A 22,542-nucleotide genomic window follows, 5' to 3' on the forward strand; every position below is an offset into this window, starting at 1 on the left:
GCATTTTGTAGTATAATGTCATGCTTGGCGATGTCATTCGTTTATGAGCCTCGCTACAGTGTGCATGCACGTTATCTATGTGAAGAGGCGTAAGCAGATGCTACCATTCCGCGAGATTCCTGCAGAAGGTATACGAATTAGTTTGATATACAGAGCACAAGTGAGCCAAAGTCAAGGCCTCCGTGGCGCAATCGGCTAGCGCGTTCGGCTGTTAACCGAAAGGTTGGTGGTTCGAGCCCACCTGGGGGCGAAATCGTTTTAACTGGCACCTACGTGAGGACATACGTCAACTTTGTTAGAGACACACAGCTAGTGTGACAATTTGGCTGTGTTTGAGTGATGCCACAGAGCCTTATACACATTCAGCCAAGTGACACTGTAGGTAAAAACATGGCCCTACACAGACGTTCTACTGTTTTCCTATTTATTCGTCATGTGTGATACTGCAGTAGAGCGACGCCCACTACAAAAGACGTATTATTTACATTCAATTTCAGGGTATACGTCGCGAGTGCCATATGACAGGACCTGTCTGTCGATGTCGATTTGTATTTGGTGTCTCTTAAGTGTCGGTCTGCAGTAGGCCGCTGTTGGCCGAGCGACGTGCAGTCGCCTTACATGCAGCCCCATGGGCAACGCCAGTGCCACTGTGGACAACAGCGCACTGTAGCCAGAGAGAGGAGCCGAAAGGCGCAATTCACAGTCGAGCCACGCTATCCCACAAGCTGTGCACTAGGTCAAGATTGTGCAGACGGCAAACCCTTGGTGGCCCGACGCTCGTCGTCGATCGTAAGGGCGAAACAGTCAAGAGATTTGGAAAACGGCAATGTGGACACCCCCAGCAGCAGCTGTGTGCCAAATCCGATATCTGGTCAAGGGTTGCAAGATTCAGTATGATGAAGTGACAATTCGGAGACAGCTCACAAACGCAAAGCTGCCGTCTTCTTAGCTCAGTGGTAGAGCACTGGTCTCGTAAACCAGGGGTCGTGAGTTCGAACCTCACAGAAGGCATTCATTTTTTTTTACCTTCCTGCAAGGAGCGGAGCTATCTCGAGCAGCATCTAACACAAGGCAGTACACTGAATGAGAGGGATGTTCTACAACCCATGACAAGTATTCCATTGGCCTCAGAGTTTTTCTGAATACATTGGCAGAACAGTGGTTTGTTTGCATTTTGTAGTATAATGTCATGCTTGGCGATGTCATTCGTTTATGAGCCTCGCTACAGTGTGCATGCACGTTATCCATGTGAAGAGGCGTAAGCAGATGCTACCATTCTGCGAGATTCCTGCAGAAGGTATACGAATTAGTTTGATATACAGAGCACAAGTGAGCCAAAGTCGAGGCCTCCGTGGCGCAATCGGCTAGCGCGTTCGGCTGTTAACCGAAAGGTTGGTGGTTCTAGCGCACCCGGGGGCGAAATCGTTTTAACTGGCACCTACGTGAGGGCAAACGTCAACTTTGTTAGAGATACACAGCTAGTGTGACAATTTGGCTGTGTTTGAGTTATGCCACAGAGCCTTATACACATTCAGCCAAGTGACACTGTAGGTAAAAACATGGCCCTACTCAGACGTTCTACTGTTTTCCTATTTATTCGTCATGTGTGACACCGCAGTAGAGCGACGCCCACTACAAAAGACGTATAATTTACATTCAATTTCAGGGTATACGTCGCGAGTGCCATATGACAGGGCCTGTCTCTCGATGTCGATTTGTATTTGGTGTCTCTTATGTGTCGGTCTGCAGTAGGCCGCTGTTGGCCGAGCGACGTGCAGCTAGTGTGACAATTTGGCTGTGTTTGAGTGATGCCACAGAGCCTTATACACATTCAGCCAAGTGACACTGTAGGTAAAAACATGGCCCTACACAGACGTTCTACTGTTTTCCTATTTATTCGTCATGTGTGACACCGCAGTAGAGCGACGCCCACTACAAAAGACGTATAATTTACATTCAATTTCAGGGTATACGTCGCGAGTGCCATATGACAGGGCCTGTCTCTCGATGTCGATTTGTATTTGGTGTCTCTTATGTGTCGGTCTGCAGTAGGCCGCTGTTGGCCGAGCGACGTGCAGCTAGTGTGACAATTTGGCTGTGTTTGAGTGATGCCACAGAGCCTTATACACATTCAGCCAAGTGACGCTGTAGGTAAAAACATGGCCCTACACAGACGTTCTACTGTTTTCCTATTTATTCGTCATGTGTGACACCGCAGTAGAGCGACGCCCACTACAAAAGACGTATAATTTACATTCAATTTCAGGGTATACGTCGCGAGTGCCATATGACAGGGCCTGTCTCTCGATGTCGATTTGTATTTGGTGTCTCTTAAGTGTCGGTCTGCAGCAGGCCGCTGTTGGCCGAGCGACGTGCAGCTAGTGTGACAATTTGGCTGTGTTTGAGTGATGCCACAGAGCCTTATACACATTCAGCCAAGTGACACTGAGGGTAAAAACATGGCCCTACACAGACGCTCTACTGTTTTCCTATTTATTCGTCATGTGTGACACCGCAGTAGAGCGACGCCCACTACAAAAGACGTATAATTTACATTCAATTTCAGGGTATACGTCGCGAGTGCCATATGACAGGGCCTGTCTCTCGATGTCGATTTGTATTTGGTGTCTCTTAAGTGTCGGTCTGCAGTAGGCCGCTGTTGGCCGAGCGACGTGCAGGTAGTGTGACAATTTGGCTGTGTTTGAGTGATGCCACAGAGCCTTATACACATTCAGCCAAGTGACACTGTAGGTAAAACATGGCCCTACACAGACGTTCTACTGTTTTCCTATTTATTCGTCATGTGTGACACCGCAGTAGAGCGACGCCCACTACAAAAGACGTATAATTTACATTCAATTTCAGGGTATACGTCGCGAGTGCCATATGACAGGGCCTGTCTCTCGATGTCGATTTGTATTTGGTGTCTCTTAAGTGTCGGTCTGCAGTAGGCCGCTGTTGGCCGAGCGACGTGCAGCTAGTGTGACAATTTGGCTGTGTTTGAGTGATGCCACAGAGCCTTATACACATTCAGCCAAGTGACGCTGTAGGTAAAAACATGGCCCTACACAGACGTTCTACTGTTTTCCTATTTATTCGTCATGTGTGACACCGCAGTAGAGCGACGCCCACTACAAAAGACGTATAATTTACATTCAATTTCAGGGTATACGTCGCGAGTGCCATATGACAGGGCCTGTCTCTCGATGTCGATTTGTATTTGGTGTCTCTTAAGTGTCGGTCTGCAGTAGGCCGCTGTTGGCCGAGCGACGTGCAGCTAGTGTGACAATTTGGCTGTGTTTGAGTGATGCCACAGAGCCTTATACACATTCAGCCAAGTGACGCTGTAGGTAAAAACATGGCCCTACACAGACGTTCTACTGTTTTCCTATTTATTCGTCATGTGTGACACCGCAGTAGAGCGACGCCCACTACAAAAGACGTATAATTTACATTCAATTTCAGGGTATACGTCGCGAGTGCCATATGACAGGGCCTGTCTCTCGATGTCGATTTGTATTTGGTGTCTCTTAAGTGTCGGTCTGCAGTAGGCCGCTGTTGGCCGAGCGACGTGCAGCTAGTGTGACAATTTGGCTGTGTTTGAGTGATGCCACAGAGCCTTATACACATTCAGCCAAGTGACGCTGTAGGTAAAAACATGGCCCTACACAGACGTTCTACTGTTTTCCTATTTATTCGTCATGTGTGACACCGCAGTAGAGCGACGCCCACTACAAAAGACGTATAATTTACATTCAATTTCAGGGTATACGTCGCGAGTGCCATATGACAGGGCCTGTCTCTCGATGTCGATTTGTATTTGGTGTCTCTTAAGTGTCGGTCTGCAGTAGGCCGCTGTTGGCCGAGCGACGTGCAGCTAGTGTGACAATTTGGCTGTGTTTGAGTGATGCCACAGAGCCTTATACACATTCAGCCAAGTGACACTGTAGGTAAAAACATGGCCCTACACAGACGCTCTACTGTTTTCCTATTTATTCGTCATGTGTGACACCGCAGTAGAGCGACGCCCACTACAAAAGACGTATAATTTACATTCAATTTCAGGGTATACGTCGCGAGTGCCATATGACAGGGCCTGTCTCTCGATGTCGATTTGTATTTGGTGTCTCTTAAGTGTTGGTCTGCAGTAGGCCGCTGTTGGCCGAGCGACGTGCAGTCGCCTTACATGAACCCCCATGAGTAACGCCAGTGCCACTGTGGACAACAGCATACAGTTGCCAGAGAGAGGAGCCGAAAGGCGCATTTCGCAGTCGAGCCACGCTATCCCACAAGCTGTGCACTAGGTCAAGATTGTGCAGACGGCAAACCTTTGGTGGCCCGACGCTCGTCGTCGATCGTAAGGGCGAAACAGTCAAGAGATTTGGAAAACGGCAATGTGGACACCCCCAGCAGCAGCTGTGTACCTAATCCGATATCTGGTCAAGGGCTGCAAGCCTCAGTATGATGAAGTGACAATTCGGAGACAGCTCACAAACACAAAGCTGGCGCCTTCTTAGCTCAGTGGTAGAGCACTGGTCTCGTAAACCAGGGGTCGTGAGTTCGAACCTCACAGAAGGCATTCCTTTTTTAAACCCTCCTGCAAGGAGCGGAGCTATCTCGAGCAGCATCTAACACATGGCAGTACACTGAATGAGAGGGATGTTCTACAACCCTTGACAAGTATTCCATTGGCCTCAGAGTTTTTCTGAATGCATAGGCAGAACAGTGGTTTGTTTGCATTTTGTAGTATAATGTCATGCTTGGCGATGTCATTCGTTTATGAGTCGCGCTACAGTGTGCATGCACGTTATCCATGTGAAGAGGCGTAAGCAGATGCTACCATTCTGCGAGATTCCTGCAGGAGGTATACGAATTACTTTGATATACAGAGCACAAGTGAGCGAAAGTGGCGGCCTGCGTGGCGCAATCGGCTAGCGCGTTCGGCTGTTAACCGAACGGTTGGTGGTTCGAGCCCACCCGGGGGCGAAATCGTTTTAACTGGCACCTACGTGAGGGCATACGTCAACTTTGTTAGAGATACACAGCTAGTGTGACAATTTGGCTGTGTTTGAGTGATGCCACAGAGCCTTATACACATTCAGCCAAGTGACACTGTAGGTAAAAACATGGCCCTACACAGACGTTCTACTGTTTTCCTATTTATTCGTCATGTGTGACACCGCAGTAGACCGACGCCCACTACAAAAGACGTATAATTTACATTCAATTTCAGGGTATACGTCGCGAGTGCCATATGACAGGGCCTGTCTCTCGATGTCGATTTGTATTTGGTGTCTCTTAAGTGTCGGTCTGCAGTAGGCCGCTGTTGGCCGAGCGACGTGCAGCTAGTGTGACAATTTGGCTGTGTTTGAGTGATGCCACAGAGCCTTATACACATTCAGCCAAGTGACACTGTAGGTAAAAACATGGCCCTACACAGACGTTTTACTGTTTTCCTATTTATTCGTCATGTGTGACACCGCAGTAGAGCGACGCCCACTACAAAAGACGTATAATTTACATTCAATTTCAGGGTATACGTCGCGAGTGCCATATGACAGGGCCTGTCTCTCGATGTCGATTTGTATTTGGTGTCTCTTAAGTGTCGGTCTGCAGTAGGCCGCTGTTGGCCGAGCGACGTGCAGCTAGTGTGACAATTTGGCTGTGTTTGAGTGATGCCACAGAGCCTTATACACATTCAGCCAAGTGACACTGTAGGTAAAAACATGGCCCTACACAGACGTTCTACTGTTTTCCTATTTATTCGTCATGTGTGACACCGCAGTAGAGCGACGCCCACTACAAAAGACGTATAATTTACATTCAATTTCAGGGTATACGTCGCGAGTGCCATATGACAGGGCCTGTCTCTCGATGTCGATTTGTATTTGGTGTCTCTTAAGTGTTGGTCTGCAGTAGGCCGCTGTTGGCCGAGCGACGTGCAGTCGCCTTACATGAACCCCCATGAGCAACGCCAGTGCCACTGTGGACAACAGCATACAGTTGCCAGAGAGAGGAGCCGAAAGGCGCATTTCGCAGTCGAGCCACGCTATCCCACAAGCTGTGCACTAGGTCAAGATTGTGCAGACGGCAAACCTTTGGTGGCCCGACGCTCGTCGTCGATCGTAAGGGCGAAACAGTCAAGAGATTTGGAAAACGGCAATGTGGACACCCCCAGCAGCAGCTGTGTACCTAATCCGATATCTGGTCAAGGGCTGCAAGCCTCAGTATGATGAAGTGACAATTCGGAGACAGCTCACAAACACAAAGCTGGCGCCTTCTTAGCTCAGTGGTAGAGCACTGGTCTCGTAAACCAGGGGTCGTGAGTTCGAACCTCACAGAAGGCATTCCTTTTTTAAACCCTCCTGCAAGGAGCGGAGCTATCTCGAGCAGCATCTAACACATGGCAGTACACTGAATGAGAGGGATGTTCTACAACCCTTGACAAGTATTCCATTGGCCTCAGAGTTTTTCTGAATGCATAGGCAGAACAGTGGTTTGTTTGCATTTTGTAGTATAATGTCATGCTTGGCGATGTCATTCGTTTATGAGTCGCGCTACAGTGTGCATGCACGTTATCCATGTGAAGAGGCGTAAGCAGATGCTACCATTCTGCGAGATTCCTGCAGGAGGTATACGAATTACTTTGATATACAGAGCACAAGTGAGCGAAAGTGGCGGCCTGCGTGGCGCAATCGGCTAGCGCGTTCGGCTGTTAACCGAACGGTTGGTGGTTCGAGCCCACCCGGGGGCGAAATCGTTTTAACTGGCACCTACGTGAGGGCATACGTCAACTTTGTTAGAGATACACAGCTAGTGTGACAATTTGGCTGTGTTTGAGTGATGCCACAGAGCCTTATACACATTCAGCCAAGTGACACTGTAGGTAAAAACATGGCCCTACACAGACGTTCTACTGTTTTCCTATTTATTCGTCATGTGTGACACCGCAGTAGAGCGACGCCCACTACAAAAGACGTATAATTTACATTCAATTTCAGGGTATACGTCGCGAGTGCCATATGACAGGGCCTGTCTCTCGATGTCGATTTGTATTTGGTGTCTCTTAAGTGTCGGTCTGCAGTAGGCCGCTGTTGGCCGAGCGACGTGCAGCTAGTGTGACAATTTGGCTGTGTTTGAGTGATGCCACAGAGCCTTATACACATTCAGCCAAGTGACACTGTAGGTAAAAACATGGCCCTACACAGACGTTCTACTGTTTTCCTATTTATTCGTCATGTGTGACACCGCAGTAGAGCGACGCCCACTACAAAAGACGTATAATTTACATTCAATTTCAGGGTATACGTCGCGAGTGCCATATGACAGGGCCTGTCTCTCGATGTCGATTTGTATTTGGTGTCTCTTAAGTGTCGGTCTGCAGTAGGCCGCTGTTGGCCGAGCGACGTGCAGCTAGTGTGACAATTTGGCTGTGTTTGAGTGATGCCACAGAGCCTTATACACATTCAGCCAAGTGACACTGTAGGTAAAACATGGCCCTACACAGACGTTCTACTGTTTTCCTATTTATTCGTCATGTGTGACACCGCAGTAGAGCGACGCCCACTACAAAAGACGTATAATTTACATTCAATTTCAGGGTATACGTCGCGAGTGCCATATGACAGGGCCTGTCTCTCGATGTCGATTTGTATTTGGTGTCTCTTAAGTGTCGGTCTGCAGTAGGCCGCTGTTGGCCGAGCGACGTGCAGCTAGTGTAACAATTTGGCTGTGTTTGAGTGATGCCACAGAGCCTTATACACATTCAGCCAAGTGTCGCTGTAGGTAAAAACATGGCCCTACACAGACGTTCTACTGTTTTCCTATTTATTCGTCATGTGTGACACCGCAGTAGAGCGACGCCCACTACAAAAGACGTATAATTTACATTCAATTTCAGGGTATACGTCGCGAGTGCCATATGACAGGGCCTGTCTCTCGATGTCGATTTGTATTTGGTGTCTCTTAAGTGTCGGTCTGCAGTAGGCCGCTGTTGGCCGAGCGACGTGCAGCTAGTGTGACAATTTGGCTGTGTTTGAGTGACGCCACAGAGCCTTATACACATTCAGCCAAGTGACACTGTAGGTAAAACATGGCCCTACACAGACGTTCTACTGTTTTCCTATTTATTCGTCATGTGTGACACCGCAGTAGAGCGACGCCCACTACAAAAGACGTATAATTTACATTCAATTTCAGGGTATACGTCGCGAGTGCCATATGACAGGGCCTGTCTCTCGATGTCGATTTGTATTTGGTGTCTCTTAAGTGTTGGTCTGCAGTAGGCCGCTGTTGGCCGAGCGACGTGCAGTCGCCTTACATGAACCCCCATGAGCAACGCCAGTGCCACTGTGGACAACAGCATACAGTTGCCAGAGAGAGGAGCCGAAAGGCGCATTTCGCAGTCGAGCCACGCTATCCCACAAGCTGTGCACTAGGTCAAGATTGTGCAGACGGCAAACCTTTGGTGGACCGACGCTCGTCGTCGATCGTAAGGGCGAAACAGTCAAGAGATTTGGAAAACGGCAATGTGGACACCCCCAGCAGCAGCTGTGTACCTAATCCGATATCTTGTCAAGGGCTGCAAGCCTCAGTATGATGAAGTGACAATTCGGAGACAGCTCACAAACACAAAGCTGGCGCCTTCTTAGCTCAGTGGTAGAGCACTGGTCTCGTAAACCAGGGGTCGTGAGTTCGAACCTCACAGAAGGCATTCCTTTTTTAAACCCTCCTGCAAGGAGCGGAGCTATCTCGAGCAGCATCTAACACATGGCAGTACACTGAATGAGAGGGATGTTCTACAACCCTTGACAAGTATTCCATTGGCCTCAGAGTTTTTCTGAATGCATAGGCAGAACAGTGGTTTGTTTGCATTTTGTAGTATAATGTCATGCTTGGCGATGTCATTCGTTTATGAGTCGCGCTACAGTGTGCATGCACGTTATCCATGTGAAGAGGCGTAAGCAGATGCTACCATTCTGCGAGATTCCTGCAGGAGGTATACGAATTACTTTGATATACAGAGCACAAGTGAGCGAAAGTGGCGGCCTGCGTGGCGCAATCGGCTAGCGCGTTCGGCTGTTAACCGAACGGTTGGTGGTTCGAGCCCACCCGGGGGCGAAATCGTTTTAACTGGCACCTACGTGAGGGCATACGTCAACTTTGTTAGAGATACACAGCTAGTGTGACAATTTGGCTGTGTTTGAGTGATGCCACAGAGCCTTATACACATTCAGCCAAGTGACACTGTAGGTAAAAACATGGCCCTACACAGACGTTCTACTGTTTTCCTATTTATTCGTCATGTGTGACACCGCAGTAGAGCGACGCCCACTACAAAAGACGTATAATTTACATTCAATTTCAGGGTATACGTCGCGAGTGCCATATGACTGGGCCTGTCTCTCGATGTCGATTTGTATTTGGTGTCTCTTAAGTGTCGGTCTGCAGTAGGCCGCTGTTGGCCGAGCGACGTGCAGCTAGTGTGACAATTTGGCTGTGTTTGAGTGATGCCACAGAGCCTTATACACATTCAGCCAAGTGACACTGTAGGTAAAAATATGGCCCTACACAGACGTTTTACTGTTTTCCTATTTATTCGTCATGTGTGACACCGCAGTAGAGCGACGCCCACTACAAAAGACGTATAATTTACATTCAATTTCAGGGTATACGTCGCGAGTGCCATATGACAGGGCCTGTCTCTCGATGTCGATTTGTATTTGGTGTCTCTTAAGTGTCGGTCTGCAGTAGGCCGCTGTTGGCCGAGCGACGTGCAGCTAGTGTGACAATTTGGCTGTGTTTGAGTGATGCCACAGAGCCTTATACACATTCAGCCAAGTGACACTGTAGGTAAAACATGGCCCTACACAGACGTTCTACTGTTTTCCTATTTATTCGTCATGTGTGACACCGCAGTAGAGCGACGCCCACTACAAAAGACGTATAATTTACATTCAATTTCAGGGTATACGTCGCGAGTGCCATATGACAGGGCCTGTCTCTCGATGTCGATTTGTATTTGGTGTCTCTTAAGTGTCGGTCTGCAGTAGGCCGCTGTTGGCCGAGCGACGTGCAGCTAGTGTGACAATTTGGCTGTGTTTGAGTGATGCCACAGAGCCTTATACACATTCAGCCAAGTGACACTGTAGGTAAAAACATGGCCCTACACAGACGCTCTACTGTTTTCCTATTTATTCGTCATGTGTGACACCGCAGTAGAGCGACGCCCACTACAAAAGACGTATAATTTACATTCAATTTCAGGGTATACGTCGCGAGTGCCATATGACAGGGCCTGTCTCTCGATGTCGATTTGTATTTGGTGTCTCTTAAGTGTCGGTCTGCAGTAGGCCGCTGTTGGCCGAGCGACGTGCAGCTAGTGTGACAATTTGGCTGTGTTTGAGTGATGCCACAGAGCCTTATACACATTCAGCCAAGTGACACTGTAGGTAAAAACATGGCCCTACACAGACGCTCTACTGTTTTCCTATTTATTCGTCATGTGTGACACCGCAGTAGAGCGACGCCCACTACAAAAGACGTATAATTTACATTCAATTTCAGGGTATACGTCGCGAGTGCCATATGACAGGGCCTGTCTCTCGATGTCGATTTGTATTTGGTGTCTCTTAAGTGTCGGTCTGCAGTAGGCCGCTGTTGGCCGAGCGACGTGCAGCTAGTGTGACAATTTGGCTGTGTTTGAGTGATGCCACAGAGCCTTATACACATTCAGCCAAGTGACACTGTAGGTAAAAACATGGCCCTACACAGACGCTCTACTGTTTTCCTATTTATTCGTCATGTGTGACACCGCAGTAGAGCGACGCCCACTACAAAAGACGTATAATTTACATTCAATTTCAGGGTATACGTCGCGAGTGCCATATGACAGGGCCTGTCTCTCGATGTCGATTTGTATTTGGTGTCTCTTAAGTGTCGGTCTGCAGTAGGCCGCTGTTGGCCGAGCGACGTGCAGCTAGTGTGACAATTTGGCTGTGTTTGAGTGATGCCACAGAGCCTTATACACATTCAGCCAAGTGACACTGTAGGTAAAAACATGGCCCTACACAGACGCTCTACTGTTTTCCTATTTATTCGTCATGTGTGACACCGCAGTAGAGCGACGCCCACTACAAAAGACGTATAATTTACATTCAATTTCAGGGTATACGTCGCGAGTGCCATATGACAGGGCCTGTCTCTCGATGTCGATTTGTATTTGGTGTCTCTTAAGTGTCGGTCTGCAGTAGGCCGCTGTTGGCCGAGCGACGTGCAGCTAGTGTGACAATTTGGCTGTGTTTGAGTGATGCCACAGAGCCTTATACACATTCAGCCAAGTGACACTGTAGGTAAAAACATGGCCCTACACAGACGCTCTACTGTTTTCCTATTTATTCGTCATGTGTGACACCGCAGTAGAGCGACGCCCACTACAAAAGACGTATAATTTACATTCAATTTCAGGGTATACGTCGCGAGTGCCATATGACAGGGCCTGTCTCTCGATGTCGATTTGTATTTGGTGTCTCTTAAGTGTCGGTCTGCAGTAGGCCGTTGTTGGCCGAGCGACGTGCAGCTAGTGTGACAATTTGGCTGTGTTTGAGTGATGCCACAGAGCCTTATACACATTCAGCCAAGTGACACTGTAGGTAAAAACATGGCCCTACACAGACGCTCTACTGTTTTCCTATTTATTCGTCATGTGTGACACCGCAGTAGAGCGACGCCCACTACAAAAGACGTATAATTTACATTCAATTTCAGGGTATACGTCGCGAGTGCCATATGACAGGGCCTGTCTCTCGATGTCGATTTGTATTTGGTGTCTCTTAAGTGTCGGTCTGCAGTAGGCCGCTGTTGGCCGAGCGACGTGCAGCTAGTGTGACAATTTGGCTGTGTTTGAGTGATGCCACAGAGCCTTATACACATTCAGCCAAGTGACACTGTAGGTAAAAACATGGCCCTACACAGACGTTCTACTGTTTTCCTATTTATTCGTCATGTGTGACACCGCAGTAGAGCGACGCCCACTACAAAAGACGTATAATTTACATTCAATTTCAGGGTATACGTCGCGAGTGCCATATGACAGGGCCTGTCTCTCGATGTCGATTTGTATTTGGTGTCTCTTAAGTGTCGGTCTGCAGTAGGCCGCTGTTGGCCGAGCGACGTGCAGCTAGTGTGACAATTTGGCTGTGTTTGAGTGATGCCACAGAGCCTTATACACATTCAGCCAAGTGACACTGTAGGTAAAAACATGGCCCTACACAGACGTTCTACTGTTTTCCTATTTATTCGTCATGTGTGACACCGCAGTAGAGCGACGCCCACTACAAAAGACGTATAATTTACATTCAATTTCAGGGTATACGTCGCGAGTGCCATATGACAGGGCCTGTCTCTCGATGTCGATTTGTATTTGGTGTCTCTTAAGTGTCGGTCTGCAGTAGGCCGCTGTTGGCCGAGCGACGTGCAGCTAGTGTGACAATTTGGCTGTGTTTGAGTGATGCCACAGAGCCTTATACACATTCAGCCAAGTGACACTGTAGGTAAAAACATGGCCCTACACAGACGTTCTACTGTTTTCCTATTTATTCGTCATGTGTGACACCGCAGTAGAGCGACGCCCACTACAAAAGACGTATAATTTACATTCAATTTCAGGGTATACGTCGCGAGTGCCATATGACAGGGCCTGTCTCTCGATGTCGATTTGTATTTGGTGTCTCTTAAGTGTCGGTCTGCAGTAGGCCGCTGTTGGCCGAGCGACGTGCAGCTAGTGTGACAATTTGGCTGTGTTTGAGTGATGCCACAGAGCCTTATACACATTCAGCCAAGTGACACTGTAGGTAAAAACATGGCCCTACACAGACGTCTACTGTTTTCCTATTTATTCGTCATGTGTGACACCGCAGTAGAGCGACGCCCACTACAAAAGACGTATAATTTACATTCAATTTCAGGGTATACGTCGCGAGTGCCATATGACAGGGCCTGTCTCTCGATGTCGATTTGTATTTGGTGTCTCTTAAGTGTCGGTCTGCAGTAGGCCGCTGTTGGCCGAGCGACGTGCAGCTAGTGTGACAATTTGGCTGTGTTTGAGTGATGCCACAGAGCCTTATACACATTCAGCCAAGTGACACTGTAGGTAAAAACATGGCCCTACACAGACGTTCTACTGTTTTCCTATTTATTCGTCATGTGTGACACCGCAGTAGAGCGACGCCCACTACAAAAGACGTATAATTTACATTCAATTTCAGGGTATACGTCGCGAGTGCCATATGACAGGGCCTGTCTCTCGATGTCGATTTGTATTTGGTGTCTCTTAAGTGTCGGTCTGCAGTAGGCCGCTGTTGGCCGAGCGACGTGCAGCTAGTGTGACAATTTGGCTGTGTTTGAGTGATGCCACAGAGCCTTATACACATTCAGCCAAGTGACGCTGTAGGTAAAAACATGGCCCTACACAGACGTTCTACTGTTTTCCTATTTATTCGTCATGTGTGACACCGCAGTAGAGCGACGCCCACTACAAAAGACGTATAATTTACATTCAATTTCAGGGTATACGTCGCGAGTGCCATATGACAGGGCCTGTCTCTCGATGTCGATTTGTATTTGGTGTCTCTTAAGTGTCGGTCTGCAGTAGGCCGCTGTTGGCCGAGCGACGTGCAGCTAGTGTGACAATTTGGCTGTGTTTGAGTGATGCCACAGAGCCTTATACACATTCAGCCAAGTGACACTGTAGGTAAAAACATGGCCCTACACAGACGTTCTACTGTTTTCCTATTTATTCGTCATGTGTGACACCGCAGTAGAGCGACGCCCACTACAAAAGACGTATAATTTACATTCAATTTCAGGGTATACGTCGCGAGTGCCATATGACAGGGCCTGTCTCTCGATGTCGATTTGTATTTGGTGTCTCTTAAGTGTCGGTCTGCAGTAGGCCGCTGTTGGCCGAGCGACGTGCAGCTAGTGTGACAATTTGGCTGTGTTTGAGTGATGCCACAGAGCCTTATACACATTCAGCCAAGTGACACTGTAGGTAAAAACATGGCCCTACACAGACGTTCTACTGTTTTCCTATTTATTCGTCATGTGTGACACCGCAGTAGAGCGACGCCCACTACAAAAGACGTATAATTTACATTCAATTTCAGGGTATACGTCGCGAGTGCCATATGACAGGGCCTGTCTCTCGATGTCGATTTGTATTTGGTGTCTCTTAAGTGTCGGTCTGCAGTAGGCCGCTGTTGGCCGAGCGACGTGCAGCTAGTGTGACAATTTGGCTGTGTTTGAGTGATGCCACAGAGCCTTATACACATTCAGCCAAGTGACACTGTAGGTAAAAACATGGCCCTACACAGACGTTCTACTGTTTTCCTATTTATTCGTCATGTGTGACACCGCAGTAGAGCGACGCCCACTACAAAAGACGTATAATTTACATTCAATTTCAGGGTATACGTCGCGAGTGCCATATGACAGGGCCTGTCTCTCGATGTCGATTTGTATTTGGTGTCTCTTAAGTGTCGGTCTGCAGTAGGCCGCTGTTGGCCGAGCGACGTGCAGCTAGTGTGACAATTTGGCTGTGTTTGAGTGATGCCACAGAGCCTTATACACATTCAGCCAAGTGACACTGTAGGTAAAAACATGGCCCTACACAGACGTTCTACTGTTTTCCTATTTATTCGTCATGTGTGACACCGCAGTAGAGCGACGCCCACTACAAAAGACGTATAATTTACATTCAATTTCAGGGTATACGTCGCGAGTGCCATATGACAGGGCCTGTCTCTCGATGTCGATTTGTATTTGGTGTCTCTTAAGTGTCGGTCTGCAGTAGGCCGCTGTTGGCCGAGCGACGTGCAGCTAGTGTGACAATTTGGCTGTGTTTGAGTGATGCCACAGAGCCTTATACACATTCAGCCAAGTGACACTGTAGGTAAAAACATGGCCCTACACAGACGTTCTACTGTTTTCCTATTTATTCGTCATGTGTGACACCGCAGTAGAGCGACGCCCACTACAAAAGACGTATAATTTACATTCAATTTCAGGGTATACGTCGCGAGTGCCATATGACAGGGCCTGTCTCTCGATGTCGATTTGTATTTGGTGTCTCTTAAGTGTCGGTCTGCAGTAGGCCGCTGTTGGCCGAGCGACGTGCAGCTAGTGTGACAATTTGGCTGTGTTTGAGTGATGCCACAGAGCCTTATACACATTCAGCCAAGTGTCGCTGTAGGTAAAAACATGGCCCTACACAGACGTTCTACTGTTTTCCTATTTATTCGTCATGTGTGACACCGCAGTAGAGCGACGCCCACTACAAAAGACGTATAATTTACATTCAATTTCAGGGTATACGTCGCGAGTGCCATATGACAGGGCCTGTCTCTCGATGTCGATTTGTATTTGGTGTCTCTTAAGTGTCGGTCTGCAGTAGGCCGCTGTTGGCCGAGCGACGTGCAGCTAGTGTGACAATTTGGCTGTGTTTGAGTGATGCCACAGAGCCTTATACACATTCAGCCAAGTGACACTGTAGGTAAAAACATGGCCCTACACAGACGTTCTACTGTTTTCCTATTTATTCGTCATGTGTGACACCGCAGTAGAGCGACGCCCACTACAAAAGACGTATAATTTACATTCAATTTCAGGGTATACGTCGCGAGTGCCATATGACAGGGCCTGTCTCTCGATGTCGATTTGTATTTGGTGTCTCTTAAGTGTCGGTCTGCAGTAGGCCGCTGTTGGCCGAGCGACGTGCAGCTAGTGTGACAATTTGGCTGTGTTTGAGTGATGCCACAGAGCCTTATACACATTCAGCCAAGTGACACTGTAGGTAAAAACATGGCCCTACACAGACGTTCTACTGTTTTCCTATTTATTCGTCATGTGTGACACCGCAGTAGAGCGACGCCCACTACAAAAGACGTATAATTTACATTCAATTTCAGGGTATACGTCGCGAGTGCCATATGACAGGGCCTGTCTCTCGATGTCGATTTGTATTTGGTGTCTCTTAAGTGTCGGTCTGCAGTAGGCCGCTGTTGGCCGAGCGACGTGCAGCTAGTGTGACAATTTGGCTGTGTTTGAGTGATGCCACAGAGCCTTATACACATTCAGCCAAGTGACACTGTAGGTAAAAACATGGCCCTACACAGACGTTCTACTGTTTTCCTATTTATTCGTCATGTGTGACACCGCAGTAGAGCGACGCCCACTACAAAAGACGTATAATTTACATTCAATTTCAGGGTATACGTCGCGAGTGCCATATGACAGGGCCTGTCTCTCGATGTCGATTTGTATTTGGTGTCTCTTAAGTGTCGGTCTGCAGTAGGCCGCTGTTGGCCGAGCGACGTGCAGCTAGTGTGACAATTTGGCTGTGTTTGAGTGATGCCACAGAGCCTTATACACATTCAGCCAAGTGACACTGTAGGTAAAAACATGGCCCTACACAGACGTTCTACTGTTTTCCTATTTATTCGTCATGTGTGACACCGCAGTAGAGCGACGCCCACTACAAAAGACGTATAATTTACATTCAATTTCAGGGTATACGTCGCGAGTGCCATATGACAGGGCCTGTCTCTCGATGTCGATTTGTATTTGGTGTCTCTTAAGTGTCGGTCTGCAGTAGGCCGCTGTTGGCCGAGCGACGTGCAGCTAGTGTGACAATTTGGCTGTGTTTGAGTGATGCCACAGAGCCTTATACACATTCAGCCAAGTGACACTGTAGGTAAAAACATGGCCCTACACAGACGTTCTACTGTTTTCCTATTTATTCGTCATGTGTGACACCGCAGTAGAGCGACGCCCACTACAAAAGACGTATAATTTACATTCAATTTCAGGGTATACGTCGCGAGTGCCATATGACAGGGCCTGTCTCTCGATGTCGATTTGTATTTGGTGTCTCTTAAGTGTCGGTCTGCAGTAGGCCGCTGTTGGCCGAGCGACGTGCAGCTAGTGTGACAATTTGGCTGTGTTTGAGTGATGCCACAGAGCCTTATACACATTCAGCCAAGTGACACTGTAGGTAAAAACATGGCCCTACACAGACGTTCTACTGTTTTCCTATTTATTCGTCATGTGTGACACCGCAGTAGAGCGACGCCCACTACAAAAGACGTATAATTTACATTCAATTTCAGGGTATACGTCGCGAGTGCCATATGACAGGGCCTGTCTCTCGATGTCGATTTGTATTTGGTGTCTCTTAAGTGTCGGTCTGCAGTAGGCCGCTGTTGGCCGAGCGACGTGCAGCTAGTGTGACAATTTGGCTGTGTTTGAGTGATGCCACAGAGCCTTATACACATTCAGCCAAGTGACACTGTAGGTAAAAACATGGCCCTACACAGACGTTCTACTGTTTTCCTATTTATTCGTCATGTGTGACACCGCAGTAGAGCGACGCCCACTACAAAAGACGTATAATTTACATTCAATTTCAGGGTATACGTCGCGAGTGCCATATGACAGGGCCTGTCTCTCGATGTCGATTTGTATTTGGTGTCTCTTAAGTGTCGGTCTGCAGTAGGCCGCTGTTGGCCGAGCGACGTGCAGCTAGTGTGACAATTTGGCTGTGTTTGAGTGATGCCACAGAGCCTTATACACATTCAGCCAAGTGACACTGTAGGTAAAAACATGGCCCTACACAGACGTTCTACTGTTTTCCTATTTATTCGTCATGTGTGACACCGCAGTAGAGCGACGCCCACTACAAAAGACGTATAATTTACATTCAATTTCAGGGTATACGTCGCGAGTGCCATATGACAGGGCCTGTCTCTCGATGTCGATTTGTATTTGGTGTCTCTTAAGTGTCGGTCTGCAGTAGGCCGCTGTTGGCCGAGCGACGTGCAGCTAGTGTGACAATTTGGCTGTGTTTGAGTGATGCCACAGAGCCTTATACACATTCAGCCAAGTGACACTGTAGGTAAAAACATGGCCCTACACAGACGTTCTACTGTTTTCCTATTTATTCGTCATGTGTGACACCGCAGTAGAGCGACGCCCACTACAAAAGACGTATAATTTACATTCAATTTCAGGGTATACGTCGCGAGTGCCATATGACAGGGCCTGTCTCTCGATGTCGATTTGTATTTGGTGTCTCTTAAGTGTCGGTCTGCAGTAGGCCGCTGTTGGCCGAGCGACGTGCAGCTAGTGTGACAATTTGGCTGTGTTTGAGTGATGCCACAGAGCCTTATACACATTCAGCCAAGTGACACTGTAGGTAAAAACATGGCCCTACACAGACGTTCTACTGTTTTCCTATTTATTCGTCATGTGTGACACCGCAGTAGAGCGACGCCCACTACAAAAGACGTATAATTTACATTCAATTTCAGGGTATACGTCGCGAGTGCCATATGACAGGGCCTGTCTCTCGATGTCGATTTGTATTTGGTGTCTCTTAAGTGTCGGTCTGCAGTAGGCCGCTGTTGGCCGAGCGACGTGCAGCTAGTGTGACAATTTGGCTGTGTTTGAGTGATGCCACAGAGCCTTATACACATTCAGCCAAGTGACACTGTAGGTAAAAACATGGCCCTACACAGACGTTCTACTGTTTTCCTATTTATTCGTCATGTGTGACACCGCAGTAGAGCGACGCCCACTACAAAAGACGTATAATTTACATTCAATTTCAGGGTATACGTCGCGAGTGCCATATGACAGGGCCTGTCTCTCGATGTCGATTTGTATTTGGTGTCTCTTAAGTGTCGGTCTGCAGTAGGCCGCTGTTGGCCGAGCGACGTGCAGCTAGTGTGACAATTTGGCTGTGTTTGAGTGATGCCACAGAGCCTTATACACATTCAGCCAAGTGACACTGTAGGTAAAAACATGGCCCTACACAGACGTTCTACTGTTTTCCCTATTTATTCGTCATGTGTGACACCGCAGTAGAGCGACGCCCACTACAAAAGACGTATAATTTACATTCAATTTCAGGGTATACGTCGCGAGTGCCATATGACAGGGCCTGTCTCTCGATGTCGATTTGTATTTGGTGTCTCTTAAGTGTCGGTCTGCAGTAGGCCGCTGTTGGCCGAGCGACGTGCAGCTAGTGTGACAATTTGGCTGTGTTTGAGTGATGCCACAGAGCCTTATACACATTCAGCCAAGTGACACTGTAGGTAAAAACATGGCCCTACACAGACGTTCTACTGTTTTCCTATTTATTCGTCATGTGTGACACCGCAGTAGAGCGACGCCCACTACAAAAGACGTATAATTTACATTCAATTTCAGGGTATACGTCGCGAGTGCCATATGACAGGGCCTGTCTCTCGATGTCGATTTGTATTTGGTGTCTCTTAAGTGTCGGTCTGCAGTAGGCCGCTGTTGGCCGAGCGACGTGCAGCTAGTGTGACAATTTGGCTGTGTTTGAGTGATGCCACAGAGCCTTATACACATTCAGCCAAGTGACACTGTAGGTAAAAACATGGCCCTACACAGACGTTCTACTGTTTTCCTATTTATTCGTCATGTGTGACACCGCAGTAGAGCGACGCCCACTACAAAAGACGTATAATTTACATTCAATTTCAGGGTATACGTCGCGAGTGCCATATGACAGGGCCTGTCTCTCGATGTCGATTTGTATTTGGTGTCTCTTAAGTGTCGGTCTGCAGTAGGCCGCTGTTGGCCGAGCGACGTGCAGCTAGTGTGACAATTTGGCTGTGTTTGAGTGATGCCACAGAGCCTTATACACATTCAGCCAAGTGACACTGTAGGTAAAAACATGGCCCTACACAGACGTTCTACTGTTTTCCTATTTATTCGTCATGTGTGACACCGCAGTAGAGCGACGCCCACTACAAAAGACGTATAATTTACATTCAATTTCAGGGTATACGTCGCGAGTGCCATATGACAGGGCCTGTCTCTCGATGTCGATTTGTATTGGTGTCTCTTAAGTGTCGGTCTGCAGTAGGCCGCTGTTGGCCGAGCGACGTGCAGCTAGTGTGACAATTTGGCTGTGTTTGAGTGATGCCACAGAGCCTTATACACATTCAGCCAAGTGACACTGTAGGTAAAAACATGGCCCTACACAGACGTTCTACTGTTTTCCTATTTATTCGTCATGTGTGACACCGCAGTAGAGCGACGCCCACTACAAAAGACGTATAATTTACATTCAATTTCAGGGTATACGTCGCGAGTGCATATGACAGGGCCTGTCTCTCGATGTCGATTTGTATTTGGTGTCTCTTAAGTGTCGGTCTGCAGTAGGCCGCTGTTGGCCGAGCGACGTGCAGCTAGTGTGACAATTTGGCTGTGTTTGAGTGATGCCACAGAGCCTTATACACATTCAGCCAAGTGACACTGTAGGTAAAAACATGGCCCTACACAGACGTTCTACTGTTTTCCTATTTATTCGTCATGTGTGACACCGCAGTAGAGCGACGCCCACTACAAAAGACGTATAATTTACATTCAATTTCAGGGTATACGTCGCGAGTGCCATATGACAGGGCCTGTCTCTCGATGTCGATTTGTATTTGGTGTCTCTTAAGTGTCGGTCTGCAGTAGGCCGCTGTTGGCCGAGCGACGTGCAGCTAGTGTGACAATTTGGCTGTGTTTGAGTGATGCCACAGAGCCTTATACACATTCAGCCAAGTGACACTGTAGGTAAAAACATGGCCCTACACAGACGTTCTACTGTTTTCCTATTTATTCGTCATGTGTGACACCGCAGTAGAGCGACGCCCACTACAAAAGACGTATAATTTACATTCAATTTCAGGGTATACGTCGCGAGTGCCATATGACAGGGCCTGTCTCTCGATGTCGATTTGTATTTGGTGTCTCTTAAGTGTCGGTCTGCAGTAGGCCGCTGTTGGCCGAGCGACGTGCAGCTAGTGTGACAATTTGGCTGTGTTTGAGTGATGCCACAGAGCCTTATACACATTCAGCCAAGTGACGCTGTAGGTAAAAACATGGCCCTACACAGACGTTCTACTGTTTTCCTATTTATTCGTCATGTGTGACACCGCAGTAGAGCGACGCCCACTACAAAAGACGTATAATTTACATTCAATTTCAGGGTATACGTCGCGAGTGCCATATGACAGGGCCTGTCTCTCGATGTCGATTTGTATTTGGTGTCTCTTAAGTGTCGGTCTGCAGTAGGCCGCTGTTGGCCGAGCGACGTGCAGCTAGTGTGACAATTTGGCTGTGTTTGAGTGATGCCACAGAGCCTTATACACATTCAGCCAAGTGACACTGTAGGTAAAAACATGGCCCTACACAGACGTTCTACTGTTTTCCTATTTATTCGTCATGTGTGACACCGCAGTAGAGCGACGCCCACTACAAAAGACGTATAATTTACATTCAATTTCAGGGTATACGTCGCGAGTGCCATATGACAGGGCCTGTCTCTCGATGTCGATTTGTATTTGGTGTCTCTTAAGTGTCGGTCTGCAGTAGGCCGCTGTTGGCCGAGCGACGTGCAGCTAGTGTGACAATTTGGCTGTGTTTGAGTGATGCCACAGAGCCTTATACACATTCAGCCAAGTGACACTGTAGGTAAAAACATGGCCCTACACAGACGTTCTACTGTTTTCCTATTTATTCGTCATGTGTGACACCGCAGTAGAGCGACGCCCACTACAAAAGACGTATAATTTACATTCAATTTCAGGGTATACGTCGCGAGTGCCATATGACAGGGCCTGTCTCTCGATGTCGATTTGTATTTGGTGTCTCTTAAGTGTCGGTCTGCAGTAGGCCGCTGTTGGCCGAGCGACGTGCAGCTAGTGTGACAATTTGGCTGTGTTTGAGTGATGCCACAGAGCCTTATACACATTCAGCCAAGTGACACTGTAGGTAAAAACATGGCCCTACACAGACGTTCTACTGTTTTCCTATTTATTCGTCATGTGTGACACCGCAGTAGAGCGACGCCCACTACAAAAGACGTATAATTTACATTCAATTTCAGGGTATACGTCGCGAGTGCCATATGACAGGGCCTGTCTCTCGATGTCGATTTGTATTTGGTGTCTCTTAAGTGTCGGTCTGCAGTAGGCCGCTGTTGGCCGAGCGACGTGCAGCTAGTGTGACAATTTGGCTGTGTTTGAGTGATGCCACAGAGCCTTATACACATTCAGCCAAGTGACACTGTAGGTAAAAACATGGCCCTACACAGACGTTCTACTGTTTTCCTATTTATTCGTCATGTGTGACACCGCAGTAGAGCGACGCCCACTACAAAAGACGTATAATTTACATTCAATTTCAGGGTATACGTCGCGAGTGCCATATGACAGGGCCTGTCTCTCGATGTCGATTTGTATTTGGTGTCTCTTAAGTGTCGGTCTGCAGTAGGCCGCTGTTGGCCGAGCGACGTGCAGCTAGTGTGACAATTTGGCTGTGTTTGAGTGATGCCACAGAGCCTTATACACATTCAGCCAAGTGACACTGTAGGTAAAAACATGGCCCTACACAGACGTTCTACTGTTTTCCTATTTATTCGTCATGTGTGACACCGCAGTAGAGCGACGCCCACTACAAAAGACG

The 22,542-nt window shown here is 47.9% G+C and overlaps 9 non-coding genes across 9 annotated transcripts; all 9 read left to right on the forward strand.

Annotated features, from left to right (window-relative positions):
• Positions 1-176: 176 nt before the first annotated feature.
• On the forward strand, positions 177-250 carry Trnan-guu (transfer RNA asparagine (anticodon GUU)). Its single transcript has one exon. It is a non-coding gene; the product is annotated as a tRNA-Asn (tRNA).
• Positions 251-939: 689 nt separating this feature from the next.
• Positions 940-1,011, forward strand: Trnat-cgu (transfer RNA threonine (anticodon CGU)). The gene has a single exon. It is a non-coding gene; the product is annotated as a tRNA-Thr (tRNA).
• Positions 1,012-1,345: 334 nt separating this feature from the next.
• Trnan-guu (transfer RNA asparagine (anticodon GUU)) lies at positions 1,346-1,419 on the forward strand. The gene has a single exon. It is a non-coding gene; the product is annotated as a tRNA-Asn (tRNA).
• A 3,088-nt stretch (positions 1,420-4,507) lies between these two features.
• Positions 4,508-4,579, forward strand: Trnat-cgu (transfer RNA threonine (anticodon CGU)). Its single transcript has one exon. It is a non-coding gene; the product is annotated as a tRNA-Thr (tRNA).
• A 333-nt stretch (positions 4,580-4,912) lies between these two features.
• On the forward strand, positions 4,913-4,986 carry Trnan-guu (transfer RNA asparagine (anticodon GUU)). Its single transcript has one exon. It is a non-coding gene; the product is annotated as a tRNA-Asn (tRNA).
• Positions 4,987-6,275: 1,289 nt separating this feature from the next.
• Trnat-cgu (transfer RNA threonine (anticodon CGU)) lies at positions 6,276-6,347 on the forward strand. The gene has a single exon. It is a non-coding gene; the product is annotated as a tRNA-Thr (tRNA).
• A 333-nt stretch (positions 6,348-6,680) lies between these two features.
• Positions 6,681-6,754, forward strand: Trnan-guu (transfer RNA asparagine (anticodon GUU)). Its single transcript has one exon. It is a non-coding gene; the product is annotated as a tRNA-Asn (tRNA).
• Positions 6,755-8,641: 1,887 nt separating this feature from the next.
• Trnat-cgu (transfer RNA threonine (anticodon CGU)) lies at positions 8,642-8,713 on the forward strand. Its single transcript has one exon. It is a non-coding gene; the product is annotated as a tRNA-Thr (tRNA).
• Positions 8,714-9,046: 333 nt separating this feature from the next.
• Trnan-guu (transfer RNA asparagine (anticodon GUU)) lies at positions 9,047-9,120 on the forward strand. The gene has a single exon. It is a non-coding gene; the product is annotated as a tRNA-Asn (tRNA).
• Positions 9,121-22,542: the final 13,422 nt, after the last annotated feature.

The sequence above is a fragment of the Schistocerca serialis genome, unplaced genomic scaffold (genome assembly GCF_023864345.2).
Source record: "Schistocerca serialis cubense isolate TAMUIC-IGC-003099 unplaced genomic scaffold, iqSchSeri2.2 HiC_scaffold_1257, whole genome shotgun sequence".
Lineage (NCBI taxonomy): Eukaryota > Metazoa > Arthropoda > Insecta > Orthoptera > Acrididae > Schistocerca > Schistocerca serialis.